Source organism: Artemia sp. Qi Xiang Cuo, chromosome 12 (genome assembly GCF_049724085.1).
Source record: "Artemia sp. Qi Xiang Cuo chromosome 12, ASM4972408v1, whole genome shotgun sequence".
Classification (NCBI taxonomy): Eukaryota; Metazoa; Arthropoda; class Branchiopoda; order Anostraca; family Artemiidae; genus Artemia; species Artemia sp. Qi Xiang Cuo.
The window spans coordinates 13,229,080-13,245,794 of record NC_142805.1 but is presented as its reverse complement, the minus strand read 5'-3'; the positions used below and the strand labels follow the sequence as shown (position 1 = coordinate 13,245,794).

Genomic DNA, 16,715 nt, shown 5'->3' with positions numbered 1-16,715 from the left:
TATACTAAATACTTTACGCTAAATTTTTTAGGGAAAATTTCATTAATGTGCGAACCTTGCATATAATTCGTTCATCCCACAGCCCAATAAAGCGTAACCTCTAAAAGAAGAGAAGTCAAAAAGAACTAATTTTTGGTTTTATAAATGATAAAACAGATAGGATACAATAGTCTTAATACTTTCATTTTCAACAGAGTTTATGTTAGATCAATTTTAAATGATTAGTTTGAATTTTCTTGTAACTTTTATGATTTCTTTTTCCAATTATTATATCTTCGATTCCCCTGAATAACTTTATAAAATATTTTTTTCCCTTAGCTTTCATCAAGTGTTTTTTCCGGGTTAATCTTGGCTTATCTCTCCAAGAAACTTAAATTAAGTCTTTTCTTGTTATTTTTAACGCATGTACTGACTTTTTGTTGTTCTTTTTTTTTTTTTTTTTTGCTTAAGAATTGCTCAGTGGGCAAGTTATATTGCAATACGGCCTTTTCATAATAAACCCTACTGGAAATGTAAAACTTGAAAAAGCTACTGGAGATAAATCTGTTTAATTCCAACGACTCAAGACTCATAGGTTCATTAGGTTACACTCCAAATCTAAGACCTTTACGTCGGATGAGCTCAATTCTTCTAGAGGCCCCTCTTCCTCTTCCTAGCCATTCCGTCGTCCTTAGACGTATCTTCAGTCTCAGACGAATCTTCAACCTCTTCAAAATGACCGTCAGGAGAATGATGTAGGCCCGCTTTAGAAGTTTGTGGATGATCCTCTAACTAAAATAATAAATAAAGTATTTAAAGAAGAAAATGAAAATTCAAAAGATTCAAAAAATAAGAATGGCAACTAGACAATGTCAGTGTTAAGAGCAATCGGAGTGAAGTCAAAATCAATCAATATTTTTTGCAGTAAAATAAATTATTTTATTTAAAACTTTAAGGAATTATTCTAGTTTCAGTTGACAAATAAGATTTTTTATTCAACGAATCAGGCAGCTAACTATGTCCAATATATGCAATTGTATATTCTTCGAATGATAATCTTTTAATGTATATTTCAAACTAGCCTCTCGTTAGTCTCTTATCAGGATTAAATAAAAAAAACAAGTTTTTTAAACTGAAAGTAAGGAGCAACAATAAAACTTAAAACGAACAGAAATTATTCTGTATATGAAAGAGACTGTCCCCTCTGCAACGCCTCGCTCTTTACGCTAAATTTTTTTATTGTTTTAAAAAATAAAGTTGTGAGACAGAGTCAAACTTTAGCGTAAAGAGCGAGGCGTTGAAGAGGGGACAGTCTCTTTCATATACAGAATAATTTCTGTTCGTTTTAAGTTTTAATGTCGCTCCTTACTTTCAGTTTAAAAAACTTGTTTTTTTTATTTAATTTTTGAACGTTTTTGAATAAATGCAGGTTTTGATCTTGGCTCACCGTACATGAATAATTAAAACAAAATTTTCATATTAATTTACTTTTATTTGGTTAAATGGCTTTCTCGAAACTTGTTTAATTTTATTTATGAACGTTTTTATTAGTAATAAATATACGAAACTTACGAATTAACTTACGTAACGAACTTCTATATTCATATATGTTTAATACATTTATTAGGGGGTTCGCCCACTAGTCAATACCTTGCTTTTTAAGCGAAACTTCAAATTTTGTTCCAATTCTTTAGAAATGACCGCTTAATCACAAAGGCCGTTAATTAGAATAAATAGCTCTTATGAAAGTATTAAAAAATCTTTGGCTTAAAGAGCGAGGCATTGACTACGGGGTGAACCCAATTATATATGTAATATTTTCTGTTCGTTTAAAGTTTCGATGTTGCTGCTGTTGTAGTTGAAATACTTGTTTTTTTATATTAAATTTATGATCTTTTTTTAAATAATGCTGGGAAGTCCGGCGTCCCCTTCATAGCAATGTCCCTTCCCCCATGAAAACTTCCTTCATGGAAAGATCCTCCCACATAACCCCAGACCCCCCCACCCCCCCAACTACCAAGAAAAATCTCCCCTGAAAACGTCTGTATACTTCCAAATAACCAATACTATATGTTAACATTGGGTAAAGCTCATAACTTTCAGCCCTCCCCCCGGGAAGTTCGGGGGATTAAGTCATCCTAAAAGAAATACTTATAATATTTTTGAACATGTTGAACAAAATGGCTATCTCAAAATTTTGATCAGGTGACTTTGGGAAAAAAATGAGCGTGGGAGGGGGCCTAGTTGCCCTCCATTTTTTTTGTCACTTAAAAAGGGCAATAGAAATTTAAATTTCCATTCCAATTAGCCCTTCCACTATATTATAGGAAAACTGGTTCGATACGATCACCCCTGGGAAAAAAAAAACAAAAAAAAAAAACAAACAAACAAACAAATAAACACGCACCCGTGATCTTTCTTCTGGCAAAAAATGCAAAATTCCACATTTTTGTAGATGGGAGCTTGAAACCTCTACAGTAGGGTTTTCTGATACGCGAAATATGATGGTGTGATTTTCATTAAGGTTCTATTAGTTTTAGGGGGTCTTTCCCCCTTTTTCGAAAATCAGCCAAATTTTCTCAGGCGCCTAACTTTTGATAGGTAGGATTAAACTTGATGAAACTTATATATTTGAAATCAGCATTAAAATGTGATTCTTTTGATGTATTTATTTGTATCAAAATATCGTTTTCTAGAGTTTCGGTTACCATTGAGCCGGGTCGCTCCTTACTTACAGTTCGTTACCACGAACTGTTTGACTAGAGAATCCTAATAAACGTCTAAATGTAATCCTGGTTGATTTTCAAAAAGCCTTTGATCTAATCAGCCATCTTGCTTTATATTATTGGTGAGCATTCATAACACCCAGCTGATTAATGATCAGGAAACAATTATAGAGTTAAAACAATCGGCAACTGACCCATGTGGTTCTCCAAAGTTGTACGAGTCAGTAGGCTATTGGATACATACTAGAAAAGTATACGTTTTATCTTTTCTATTCCTGAAGGTAAGTTAGTATTTCTTATTATAGAGATTGGATTTCTGTAGGTTAAATTAAAATAGTGCACACGAATATCAAAATAGTGGACTTATCGTGCCCTGTTTTATCTCACGGCTGGCGGATCGATTTAATATTTGGAGGGGTTGGAGTGACTAACTATTTTTCTTCTCTGCTCCTCGCAAAACAATATGAACTGTTTTTTTATGCCTACTTTATCTTGTTGGCTTTTTTGGCTAGCTATGGGAAAACTGATAACCTTTCTCGTCAATTTAACGCTGAGGCCTTTCGACTGAAAATTTGTCCATCTTTTTATCCATTTATTGTACTAAGTAAAGCACGTGAAGGATTTCTGCAATATCCTTACGCATTACCACAGAAGACAACGCTCGGTGCTCTTGTTTTTAATCATGATAAACAACCTTGCGTCCAAATTTCGATTTCGAAAGTGACTGAAAAAAAAACAACAACGAATACCAATACGCCCGATACTGATACTCGCAATATCGATACGCCTGATACCACATAAAGCCCTTCCCCAGGGACTATGGAGGGCCATATCATCATCAAAACCATACATATATTGGGCCTTTGAACTATCTTAAAAAAATAGCTATCTCAACATTTTCATAAGACTAGTTGGGGGAGGGGCCTGTAGGGAGGGGGGCTTTTTGCCTTCCAATTTTTTTGGTCACTTAAAAAGGGCGCTTTTAAATTTAATTATCTTTCGAATGAGCTATTACACACCTCTCTATAATGCTCTGGCCCACCCTAGCCCTGCTAGAAAAAAAAAGAAAGAAAAAAAGGGACAGATCATGCAAAAAAGTAATTTTCCTTGGTGTTCAAGGTGGGGGATTGTAATTATTCTACATAAGGCGTTGGACCATGCTGATTCCAATGGTTCACTTTTTGTTTCGATTTGACACCATTTTTAAGGGGTTTCACGCTTTTTTCGAAATCACCATAAATTTCTTTTCGCAAGAAACTTTTATTTTTAAGACAAACCGAAATAATAGCAAACGTTCTTGAGTCACTGTCAGATGGGAATTTTTTTTTTTTCACTAGGCAATTTTTTTTCAAAACGCGTTTTTCAACTTTTGGTTACTATGGACTGCGGTTCCCTCTTTACTAGGTTGCGCCGTTGCAACCATGATAGTGACGTTACTGTGAGTTAAAATGAGAGTACAGACGTAAATATCTAGAAAATGGGTTACGCTATACAAGTTTTTCCAATTAGTAGACCTTTAAAACGTGTGGCTTCAACTTACCAGTCCCAGCTGAAAAAAAAAAAAAAAAAAAAAAAAAAGAGCAGTGCCGAGCTCTTGTAATTTTAGATACTATCGAGAAACCTTTAATCAATGGGTAATCCCCACCCAGTTGTCCTCGATCCCCCTCTTCGAAGGAATTATTTATCTAGATTAGCAGGAATACTAATGTAGTAGAGATCCCTACATGAGGGTTAAAATATAACCGATATAAGTTAAAAAAGGAGCATTTAATACGGTAAGTAATTGTTTTCTGAGTAAACTCTCTTTGAATATTAAAGATCGTTCGTCAGAAAAACATTTATTTATTCTAAATTTTTATAGATATTATTAGAAACAAACATTTAGATCTTCCCATTTCAGCTACCTTTACATGCATATCTGTAGGCTTAGCCCTCCCTCTGCAGAAATTCTGAAATAGTCAGTCTCAAAATTATCTACCTAATATTCTGTGATAGAATCAAGACCAGCAAGGATACTATTTAGGAAAGAGCAAAGGGGTATTGGATAGGGGCGTTTCCTTACCAGGAGATTACCAGCCAATGTCAAATTCAGAAAATAATGAGATTTCTCAGCCGTACTATCCCTCAAGAAAAATTGTAAGGTTTAAATTATAAATATTGTATCACAGTAAGCATAGACATACCAGTCAGTCGAAAATTAATATTTCGTCTATGGGTGCATTTGAAGCAATTCGAGGTGAGAATTTTTTTATTCATTTTTTTTTACTTATGTCAGATTATTCCCAGCTGTTCCTGTTCACGCTAATAATTTGCTGCTTGACTGAACCTAGTTACGGATAAGTACCCAGACCCAGAGGCCCGAACTCTGTCCAGGAATTCAGGTTCTACTAATCACATATCTTCTAATATTTAGAACTCTTCGTCTCGAATTTCAAGTTCTGCCAATCGCATAGCTTCTAATATTTACAACTCTTTGTCATGGGATTTCCGGTTCTACCAATCACATAGCTTATAATATTTAAATTGCTTAAAAGATCAAATATCTTTGAAAAGACTGCAATAGGAAAATACAAGTAATAAAAGTGAAGACAAATAATAAAAGTGATAAAATGCAGTTTTTTCTGTAAAAAGTGATTGTTTTTTTTTAATAAAAATGGCTCTAGAACTTTAAATTTCTGTTCAAACAAGCCCTCTCGCAAAATTCTAGGACCTCTGGGTCGATTCGATCACCCCTGGTAAAAAGAAAAAGTCAAATAAACACGCATCCGTGATCTTTCTTCTGGCAAAAAATACAAAATTCACATTTTTGCAGATAGGAGCTTGAAATATAGGAGCAGATAGGATCTTTACCCGTAATAAACACAAAGGATCGATATAGTTCATTACAAAAAGGGTAAGTCAAGAGAATTTCTCATGTAGAAGTTAAAAATAGAAGTCTTGTTTAGACTTTAAATTGACAAATGTGTGAAAATTTAATGTGGCGAGGATTGGACCTTGGGTCCTAGGACCTTAGGACGAGGATTGGACCTTAGGACCCTAATATGGCGACCTTAGGATTAATATTCCAACACGCTATCCACTCCGCCATACAGGCTATCAAGGATAAAATTTTTAAATAGTTTCAAACAGTTCGTGGTAACGAACTGAATTTTAAAACTTTCAACTATTTTTCTAGTTTTAATTAAATAATTAAATTTCTTGCTCAGACACCATAAATATGTTTGCAGTTTCTATAATAACTTTAGCGATCCTGAACTTAGAACTAAAATAAAACTATCTTGTCGAGAGATAAACTTGTAAAAATATTGCATTCACTTATTACGTCATATATGGTTATAACCTATTATAATGTCAATCATCATACTTGTACATGAAAACGCATTTTTTTTTCAAAATTGATTCTATTTCAAAAAAATTTTTTTTATTCAAAAAAGAAAGGACGGGCTAAGATGCGGGCTGGCTAAAAGGGCGGGTTAAATTGTCGTATCCATTTTTTGTTCGACCTAGTAAATCTTATCCAACAGGACCAAAATTCCACCAACAACTCTCCCTGACTAGCTACTTTAAAATAGCGTTTGATTCGTTTTTCTATCTACCATACGTTCACCTCCACAAAACCAGATCTTTTCAATTGCGTTTTTATCGAAATTTTAAAACGTGTGGTTACAACATTCTTGCTTTCACAGGTGATTTGTTCCTATTTCCCAACTGCGAGAAGGACTCCCGGCCGACGGCAGAGCATCAGGAGATCGGCAGGTGCGCTGCACGGACCTCATTGGTCCAAATGCAAAGTTTTTTTATAATATTTGCCCTTATCAATCATGACCTTGTCTGTCCTTATCTTTACTATTACATTCTAACTTGTTCTTAGATGTAATAAATTCTATTCTTAGATATTGTTTTTCTTTGGTCCTGGGTAATCACGTTACCTTAATCATATGTATTCTTTTTCTAATATGTCTTTTTTACTTATTTTTTTGGGGGGAGGGGGGGGGGCTCAACAGTGTTTTGATAGAATACATAAAATGCCTAAAACATTTCCCTATGCTAAAGACACTATATTCATATAGAGAATTATAAAAATGTTTTTCTTTTCCACCACCTGTTATTTATTAAAAGGCGTTGTTCATTTTTCTTATGAAGGTCACTTAACACTTATGTTTGACGAAGGGCCGAATTGAACAAAATGTTTTTTTTTAATTTTTATTGGATGTATTTGGGGGGGGGGGGGAATGTCGGCTAAGAGGGAGAGGCTTACTGTCCTGTGATTACCTCTGATTATTCAAAATTGAACTTGAACTTCGAACTTCCAATTTCCAGGTATGTCACTTGAACTTCTCTTTTTTCTTGTTCGGCTTTAATGGCATTCTCTTTTTTCTCTTGAGCTTTAATGGTAGACATCGCCTCCTAAAATATACACACAGACACATATAGTGATACATATACACGAATTAGTACAAATTAAGTGATACATATACACAAAAAAAGCAGATAAATACATATATACACATACACAAATAAGAAACAGATAAATATACACACACACACACACATATATAATGATACACATACACAGATGCACACACATACTCAGATAAAGCATACATAGATAATGTCATATGGGATACTACTACTGTCGTTAATGTTCATTAACAAAACGTCCATCATACAGTAACGATTACTGAGTAGGCTAAACTACACCACTTACAGTCATTACAAAGTATCACATATCACAGTATAAACAAGAAATGTAGATGAAAAAAATCTGCAACTTTTTTTTTAATTATGTGGCATCAAACCAGGGGACTGAGGAGGCACTGGCACAGGCACAGAAATTTTAGGTGTGAAAAATTTCAAATAGACAATCAAACAGTTCTAATTTAAAAAAAAACGAAAAAAAATTGCTATTGAAGTATAAATAAAACTTAAATGAACAGAAATTAAACAAATAATCAATGCAAACAAACATACAATAGATATTAATATAAATGAATAAATAAATCCTAAAACGAATGAAACTTAAATTGAATATATAAATCAAGCTTGAAACAAACAAAAATCACTAGAAACAAGAGTTTGGGTATCGCCTCCTTCTCTCACTGTAAAAGCCTAAAATCTACTACGTCATTGGCTTGACTTACTTGACTTAATACTCATGCCGAGGGTTCAGCGTAGAGAACGATGAGACTAAGCGCCTCCAGGTTGACCTGTCACTTGCCAGGCTCATAGGTTCTTCCACCGGGAGGTGGGCTTGGGTGAGGACTTCATCGGCTTTGTCTTTCCACCTAGTGTGTGGGCGTCCTCTGGGTCGTTTCCATCCGTTTAGGGTGGGGTCGACGTCAAATGCGACCCGTGAACTGAAATGCGACGCGCTTTACTGAAAACCAATTTCATTACAAATATTTCCTTTGGCACTTTATATTGAAATAAACATTAAAATTATAGTAAAATTTTGAACTGATGAGCTTTCAACAATTAATATCATTATACATCTAAAATTCAGCTTAATTTATTAGTTCTTTCTAAAGTTGTTCAAGACGAGTATAGTTTCACTACAAAAAAGAGTTTGGATACTGCCCCCTTCCTCAACTGTAAATAAAAACCAAAAGCCTAATCCGTCATTGGCGCTTAACTGAAAACGAATTATATTGCAAATATTTTCTTTCCCAGCTCTTACAGCATTGAAATAAAAATTAAATTACAGTGAAATAAATTCTTGAACGGATGGCTCTTTCAACAACTAATATTAATATATATCAAATATTCAATTTGATGTTGTTTATACTTTCCAAGACTGTTCAAGACACATATAGTTTTCAGTAAAACGCCAATGACGCAGTAGAGAAGGACTTATAGTGAGAGAAGGAGGCGATTCCCAACCTCTCGTTTGTAGTAATTTTTGTTAGTTTCAAGCTTGATTTGCATATTCAATCTAAGTTTCACTCGTTTTAAGATTTGTTTATTCATTTAGATTTATATATATTGCAGGTTTGTTTGTATTGATTGTCTTTTTAATAATAATAATAATAATAATAAAAAAAAAAAAAAACAGAACAGACCTGGAATGGAAATTTGGAATATCTCTTTGGAATACGGTAGAGGTCAGAAAGATCAAGATTGACGTGTCCCAATTCCTGAAAATCCACATACTTGCAAATGTAAGTCGTTTCAGCTTCTTCAGCTTCACCATCTATATGTTCCACCTTCAAAAAAGAAGAAGTTAGTTTAATATCTAACAGAAGGTAAAAAAAAATGAGGAATGAATCTAAGAAAGTAACATTCTTTCTATTATGTTTCTACCAAAATATTGTTGTACACAGTTTTTTATAATAGTTTAAACATGATAAATTTCCAAATCTCTGGTAAAGATAAAAAAAAGTAACAAGTAAAAGTAAGTATGACGGTACTAGACTCTTAAGGTCCAAACCGGCGGTGCTGATCTCCGTTTCGTGGCCCTTCAGCCAGGAAGTGCAAAGGGAGGCTGGGGACCAACCATCCTGTTCTTTCGCACACCCTTCCTGCTTACCTTCCCCAGAATTCTGCAGGTACCCATTTAAAGCTGGGTCGACTCTAGCTAAGATTACAGTCACACCACTGACCCGCGTCCCAAACCCAAATAACTGGTCACCCAGGGATCGAACCCGTGCCCCTTGGACAAAGAATTCCCAACCCAGCGCTCGTCCAGTCAGCTAGGACGGCTCAAAAGATAAGACCCCAGTTACTCATTAAAGAGGGATGTATCAAATACCATGTGACTGCAGCAGTTATTATGTGGGTGGAACTCATCAAAATTTAGAAAAAAATATCTGCAGCAGAATACGGAGGACATAACAAGGCTTACAATTCTAACAGTTCTTTTGATGCTGCTCTAAGCCACCATATTTTGAAAACCTATCCATACAACACTCATTGTAAACGTCTCCCACACTAGAAATGATTTGAGCATTAAACAGGTTGTTCGGGAGCCAATATAAATTAAACTTGCGCTAAATAATGATAGTTTTTAAATATCAACTCAACACATTATACACAAATTCAATTAAGAATTATTAAAAAAATTACATTCCAAACCGACACCAAAAACAACCGTGAAACAAACACACCTTTTAGGCTGACACCCAAAAAATTTAAAATAACATTTAAAAAATGCTATTTATTTTTTTTTTTTTTTTTTTTTTTTACATGAATGAAATGCCTTGTTTCGTGTTTTTTTGTTAAGTCCTGGAAATTAAAAGTTCTAGTGCCCTTTTTAAGTGATCAAAAAAATGGAGGGCAACTAGGCCCCCTCCCACGCTCATTTTTTTCCAAAGTCACCCGATCAAAATTTTGAGATAGCCATTTTGTTCAACATGGTCGAAAATATGATAATTATGTCTTTTAGGATGACTTAATCCCCCAAAGTCCCCGGGGGGAGGGCTGCAAGTTATGAACTTTACCCAATGTTAACATATAGTATTGGTTATTGGGAAGTATGCAGACGTTTTCAGAGGGGATTTTTTCTGGTAGTGGAGGGAAAGTGGGTCGGGGGTTATGTGGGAGGATCTCACCACGAAGGAAGTTTTCATGGGAGAAGGGACATTGCTATGAAGGTGGCGCATGATTTCCCAGCATTATTTAAAAAAAGATCAGAAATTATATATAAAAAACAAGTTTTTTAACTGAAAGTAAGAAGCAACATCAAAACCTAAAACAACAGAAAATATTACGTATATGATTGGGTTTATCCCCTAGTCAATACCTCGCTCTTTAAGCCAAAGATTAATAAAAACGTTCGTAAATAAAATTAAGCATGTTTCGAGAAAGCCATTTAACCAAATAAAAGTAAAATTAATATTCAATTTTTTTTTTAATTATTCATGTACGGTGAGCCAAAATCAAAACCTGTATTAATTCAAAAACGTTCAAAAATTAAATAAAAAAAACAAGTTTTTTTTAACTGAAAGTAAGGGACGACGTTAAAACTTAAAACGAACAGAAATTATTACGTATATGAATGGGGCTGTCCCATCCTCACCGCCGCGCTCTTTACGCTAAATTTCGACTGTCTCACAAGTCTATTTTTTTAAATAATGAAAAACTTTAGCGTAAAGAGCGAGGCGTTGAGGAGGGGACAGCACCTTTCATAAACGGAATAATTTCTGTTCGTTTTAAGTTTTGACGTCATTCCTTACTTTCAGTTAAAAAAAACTTGTTTTTTTTTTATTTAATTAAAGGAAATGATAATACCAAATGTAGCAATACTGTTTTTTCGTATATCTTGTTCTCTTTTGGCATGATTGATCGGTCGTACTTCACTTTCTTATGACTGTTGAAAGTAAATATTGAGTGACTGAACTTATGCTTGCACAATTTGCTTTTTTTCATCCATGTTTCGTTTGGGAATCTTGCTACTTCCATACTATTAACTTTTTTTCATAGAGCCTAGCTCATTTCTAAGTGCAATCTCGATTCGTGCAATGGTCTTAGAAAGACTAGTTACAAGATTTTACAAATGCTTGCCTAATCACTGAAGCCGTATCTTAAATATTAGCTGTGGGTTGGGGGCAGTATTGGGTCTAGGATTGGTCTCATTTGATTTACACCAAGCACATTTTTATTTTAAACCATAAGTCTCCTATATTTTTCACAAGCAGTTCATACTCTAAATCGAATATTCTTTTGCACTAACAACACATCCAGTTACAGCATTCATTACATAGTAAAGCTTTTGAGTCTGCTTCTAGGTTAGAAATGCACAAAAGATATCTGTACATTTTTTGGGGAACTTTCTCTAGGAAGCTTTGGTTTGGGCGGTATGTCTGACGTGAGGCGCTATTCATTGGTTTGTTTAGTTATTAGAACTTTACAAGATGGTAGCCCGCATCCAATTCAAAAAAGATTTGTCACAACTCCTCATAAGGGTTCATTTAGAACTAAACGTTTGAAAACGAAAATAGCCTATCTAGACGTTTTCTGTTCAGTTTTCTCAGTTCGAGGTTAAATTTATGATTAGCTAACGATGCAGAAGTCCCTGATTATATCACTGGGTCTGTTTCAATATTTCACTTGGTATAATTTATATTATCAACTTAGAGATAGGGGTAAATTTTTGGCAGTTCACATTATTGACTTACGAATAAAGTAAATATACTACTCGATGCCGTTTTTTATGCTGTTTCCAAATATAATAATCATTTTTGTCAGAAATGAATTTTACCCCCACCCCTATATACACCAATTCAGGGTATATATTTGCACATTGGGGGGATGGGGGTGAAGTCTATTTCTGATGTAAACAAGAGGTAAGTCTAAACTTTACCCCACCCCCATAATGTGCTAATATATACCCTGAATTGGTATATATAGTAGGGGTAGGGGTAAAATTCATTTCCAAAAAAATGATTATTATATCTGTAAAGAGCATAAAAAAGGTATCAAGTAGTATGTTCATTTTATTTGTAAGTCAATCATATGAACTGCCAAAAATTTAACAACAAGTCACACCCTACTTTATATCAACATTAAATCTATGTTTTCTGTTGTGAAAAAGTAATGACTTCTGGGAAATGATAAATTTGTCCTTCATTTAGTTCCTCATTCATTATTTGTCCTTTGTACTAAGGGACAGCAATGATTTAAAGGAATTTTGTATAGAAAGTCATAATTTTAAAATATGGTGTCATTTGGATATCCCTCTATTTTAATACCAAGACAGATTTTCTAGCCCCAAAAAATTATAGCATTTAGGAATTATAAGGTAAATTTTTACTAAATCATATTATTGACTTACAAATAAAGGGAATTTACCACTTGATGCCTTTTTTATGCTCTAGGAATATAATAATCATTTCTGTCAGAAATGAGTTTTAGCCCCCATCCCTATATATACCGATTCAGGGTATATATTTGTACATTAGGGGGGAGGGGGAAAGTTTAATCTTACCTCTCATTTACACCAGAAATAAAATTTACCCCCACCCCTCTAATGTGCAAATATATACCCTGAATTCATATATATAGGGATGGGGGTAAAATTCATTTCCAACAAAAAAGATTATTATTTTTGGAAAGACCTTAAAAAAAGGCACCAAGTGGTGTGTTTACTTTATTTGTAAGTCAGTAATATGATTTGGTAAAAATTTACCAATTATAACTCCAATGGTTTCACCTGAATGCTTAGGGTAGGCCAGCCAGTTGTTGGCCACTTTAATCACTTAGCAAACCTTTTGATATTTAATCTACTCTAATTATTCTATTATACCACCTAGAATTTTTTTTTTACAGTTAGAATTGGCTTTCTTTTCTAAACAAGTAGGTCATTAATTCAAATAGTTTTGCTTGTACAGCACTACCTGTTTTTAAATTTACCAACAGGTGACAAATCTGCTTATTCTTGGACATAGGAAACACTCATTGACTAAGTTATTACACAATACTAGGCCTACCAAATCTTACTCATTTGAGATTTTTGTTCCAATTTAGGCTAAATTCTAGTTTAGCTACTTTTTACTTTCTTGAAAGAGGTGAGGTTAGGAAAATGAAACTTTCTGTAATGAATCCACCTAACATGGTACTCTTATGTTAAATGGACTCTTTTATATATTGCAATAGAAACCAGTCACAAAAAAAACATTTTTGATGGGATAATTCAAGACACCACTATAGAGAAATACAATGTATAGCATGGTTTTCATTGCATATACAAAATTTAAACTGTTGTTTTTCAGAGTTTGGGGAATTGGGAAAGGTACCTAGGTTTTGTTAGGTTACATAATAATATATGCTATGCTTTAACACCCAACCCCCCCCCCCACCCCTAATGTGCAAATATATAGCCCAAATTTGTTTTTAAATTATTATATATTCATCCTATTTTATTTCATTAGCATTAACCAAACTAGCACTATATAAAAGAGTTGGTTTAAAATATGAGTACCCCTAACCTCTTTCTAAGATAGTAAAAAGTAGCTAAAATAGAATTGTACCAAATTTTACTCCAATAACAACAATTGCATTTTCAGAACTAAAACCAGAGACAAAGAAACTGATGACTGAAAATCAATGTAAAATGTTGTTTTGTCTAAATTTTAATACATATAGACCTGTCATCTAGGCAAATTTCAGGACTCTCTAGAGGGAGAAGGAGTGGAGGTAAGTACTTCAAAATAACTTCCTGGGACACACTTTAGCCTGTAGACCCATCCATGAAAGTTTCATTTTTCTAGCTTAACCCCTTTCTAAGGTAGCCAATAGTAGCTAAAATAGAATTTTACCAAATCCAGGCCCAAAAACATACTCTGTGAAGGTAATGTCAATCTTCTATGTTAATGCTTTTCCGATCTCTAAGTCTTAGAAATGTGCCTACTTATAGGCCTAGGGTAAAGGCACCAATGATTTGACAGTGCAATTTTGGAACCACTGTCAAAATTTTCCTTCAAAATAGGATAACTGCTTAGTTGTGACTTGGAACCCCAGCTCTTTAAGCTGTCATTATTTTTTGACAATGTAAAATGTTAACATCATATCCAATACACCCAGATAAGAAAAGAATATTCAATTCAATCAGTTTCCTGTTTTCAACACTAAAGGAGCTCCCAACAATCTTTTACCTATGTAATGTTCAAACTGTCATTGCTTGTTTTTTTTTGTTTTTTTTTGGGATCAGCACCAATGCATCAAGATACAACTCATCTTCTCAAAAATATAGCCACATTGGCTTTTTCTTGATAAGATTAAGTTAAAATGGCAGCTAATATAATTTAAAAAACAGTTTTCCAAAAGGAAGTAAAAAGCAGAGTTGAAACTTAAAATGAACCATAATTATTACTTCACATCCTATTTAATACATATGAATAAAACTAGCACAAATAAACCAAATAATTATGTTTTCCTATGCTTTTAGGACTATACAAACCTAGTGCTTTACTGAAATTACAAAAGTCAAGTATAAAAAACAGTGTCAAAAGTGAGTATGTAGCCTGACAACACTAAATGAATCTATAAAGCTTTTCATAGTCTTACACCAGTTGTGGCATCAGTAACTTTCAGTATACAAATAAAATTATCTTAAAAACATAAGGGTAAAACTAAAACTTGTACTGTACCACAACTCCTATATTATTTTGTGTTTTCAGTAATGTGCTTGTTCTGTATAATCCTAAAAGCATAGAGAAACATAATTAGTTTGTTTATTTGTACTAGTTTTATTGATATGTATTAAATAGGCTGTGAAGTAATAATTTTTGTCCATTTTAAGTTTCAACTTTGCTCTTTACTGCCCTTGGGAAAATATTGTTTTTTTTAAATTAATCTTTGTTTGTTTTTGATTAAAGTTAAAGTAGAAACAACGCTGCCATAATATTTTTATTTCTACAGAATAATGTATGTTTGTTTTAAGTTTTAATATCACTTCTTAGTTTCAGTTACAAACTTTTTTTAAATATAATTTCTAATTATCAACAATCTAGGGGAGATAAGACACCTCTAGAAAATGCTGCAAACAACCTTGACAGCTACAAAACTTTCAATCTACAACAAAACAATACATGTTTTTCATAAACGTTTGTTTTTTGATGAGCAAAAAGCTGTTTTTACTTGGCTAACTTTGCCTGAAAAAGCCATAATGAAGACAGGCTTTATAAATCACCTACTGACTAGCAGAAACTAGAAGGCTGCTGTAACAAAAGAGAGCTGTTTAAGAGCTCATTTAAAAGCTTATATTTATACCTAATCGCGTTTTTTAAATTTGAATTGATAGCACATTCCCACAAAGTGCACTTTTGGCTGCTTCCCCAACTTTTTTAAATGAAACAAGTGGCTTTTCCAATGAAATGACCAAAAAAGGTGTTTTTCAAAACTGAGGCAAGAGAAAAATTAAAGGGGCAAGGTCGTCCCTTCCCCTCAGTTACCACTTAGAACTAGCACACAGGCTTCATTGCAGAGTGAAGTTTGAAGGTTCAATTCAAAACTGTTGATCAATCAAGCTTAATTTTTGGTTCATTTTTAGTTGAAAATTTTTTGTTTTAGTTAGCCTAATTTGTTTTTGCAATAATATTTTGCTTTTTGAGATGAGTAGATGATTTATGAAACTTACTAAGAGGGTCTGGAGGGAGAGTATATGTGAGGGTTTCTTATAAACCTCCAGTTACAGGCTTTGGACCATAATTATTGCAATGGTATCGTTTTATGCTTCCAAACTTTTTCACTTCAGAAATGGTAGTAAAAGGGCCGTTTCTAGTGCTATATGGCACTTTTGGATGGTAAAATTGATAAACAGAACGTAGATATGAGTTAAAGGTTTAAAATCAAGTTTCCTGGGATATGCCTTAAAAAAAAAGAGTGCAGCACATTTGCAAAAATAGTGGATTATCTGAAAAGGAATAATTAGAAGGGACAAACCATGATTAAAAAAAAAAAAAATTCAAGCTGGAATCATATGCATGATAATCTAATTTGAAGTCCAGCACTGTACTGACAGAACCACATCTCTAATAATGTAATTTAATATATTGGTGTTTGTAGGACTTTAATTACATAGCTTAGTAAAGGGGACTGGTGGAGGAATTTGAAGGAGGTGTTCTTGCAAACCTCCAGGTAAGGGTTTGGGATCATAATTATTACAATGATACTGTTTTATGGTTCCAAGATTTTCCACTTAAGAAGTGGTACCAAAAATGTTGTTTTCAGTGCTATATATTTTATTTGAGCTATCAAAACTCTATCTGAGATGTTCTGGTAGTCTGCTAGCCCCACCCCTTCAGAAACAGCATAAAAAGTGCCTTTTTTGTGCCATATGGCACTTGCACATGGCTGAAGTTATATAAACTACATACACATGAGAAATAGCTTTTGAATGAGGTCTTAGGCATCTCTCTATGATGTTCTAGTAACCCGCTAGGCCTGTAAAAAAAAGAACAAACACGACCGTTTTAGCATTTTTTAACATTTAGGTACTATGCGCTGTGGTTTGCTCGTTACTAGGTTGGAGCTAATGCTTCAACCATGACAAACAGTTCATTGTAAATTCTCCTC

At 33.7% G+C, this 16,715-nt stretch overlaps 1 protein-coding gene across 1 annotated transcript in view; it reads left to right on the top strand.

Moving 5' to 3' along the window:
• Positions 1 to 11,593: 11,593 nt before the first annotated feature.
• The window catches only part of LOC148945802 (uncharacterized), a 36,308-nt gene continuing 31,186 nt past the window's right edge, over positions 11,594 to 16,715 (top strand). The window contains exon 1 of the mRNA XM_089098464.1: positions 11,594 to 11,731. The gene's annotated coding sequence lies outside the window, so the exon portion shown is untranslated. The remainder of the gene's footprint in view (positions 11,732 to 16,715) is intronic.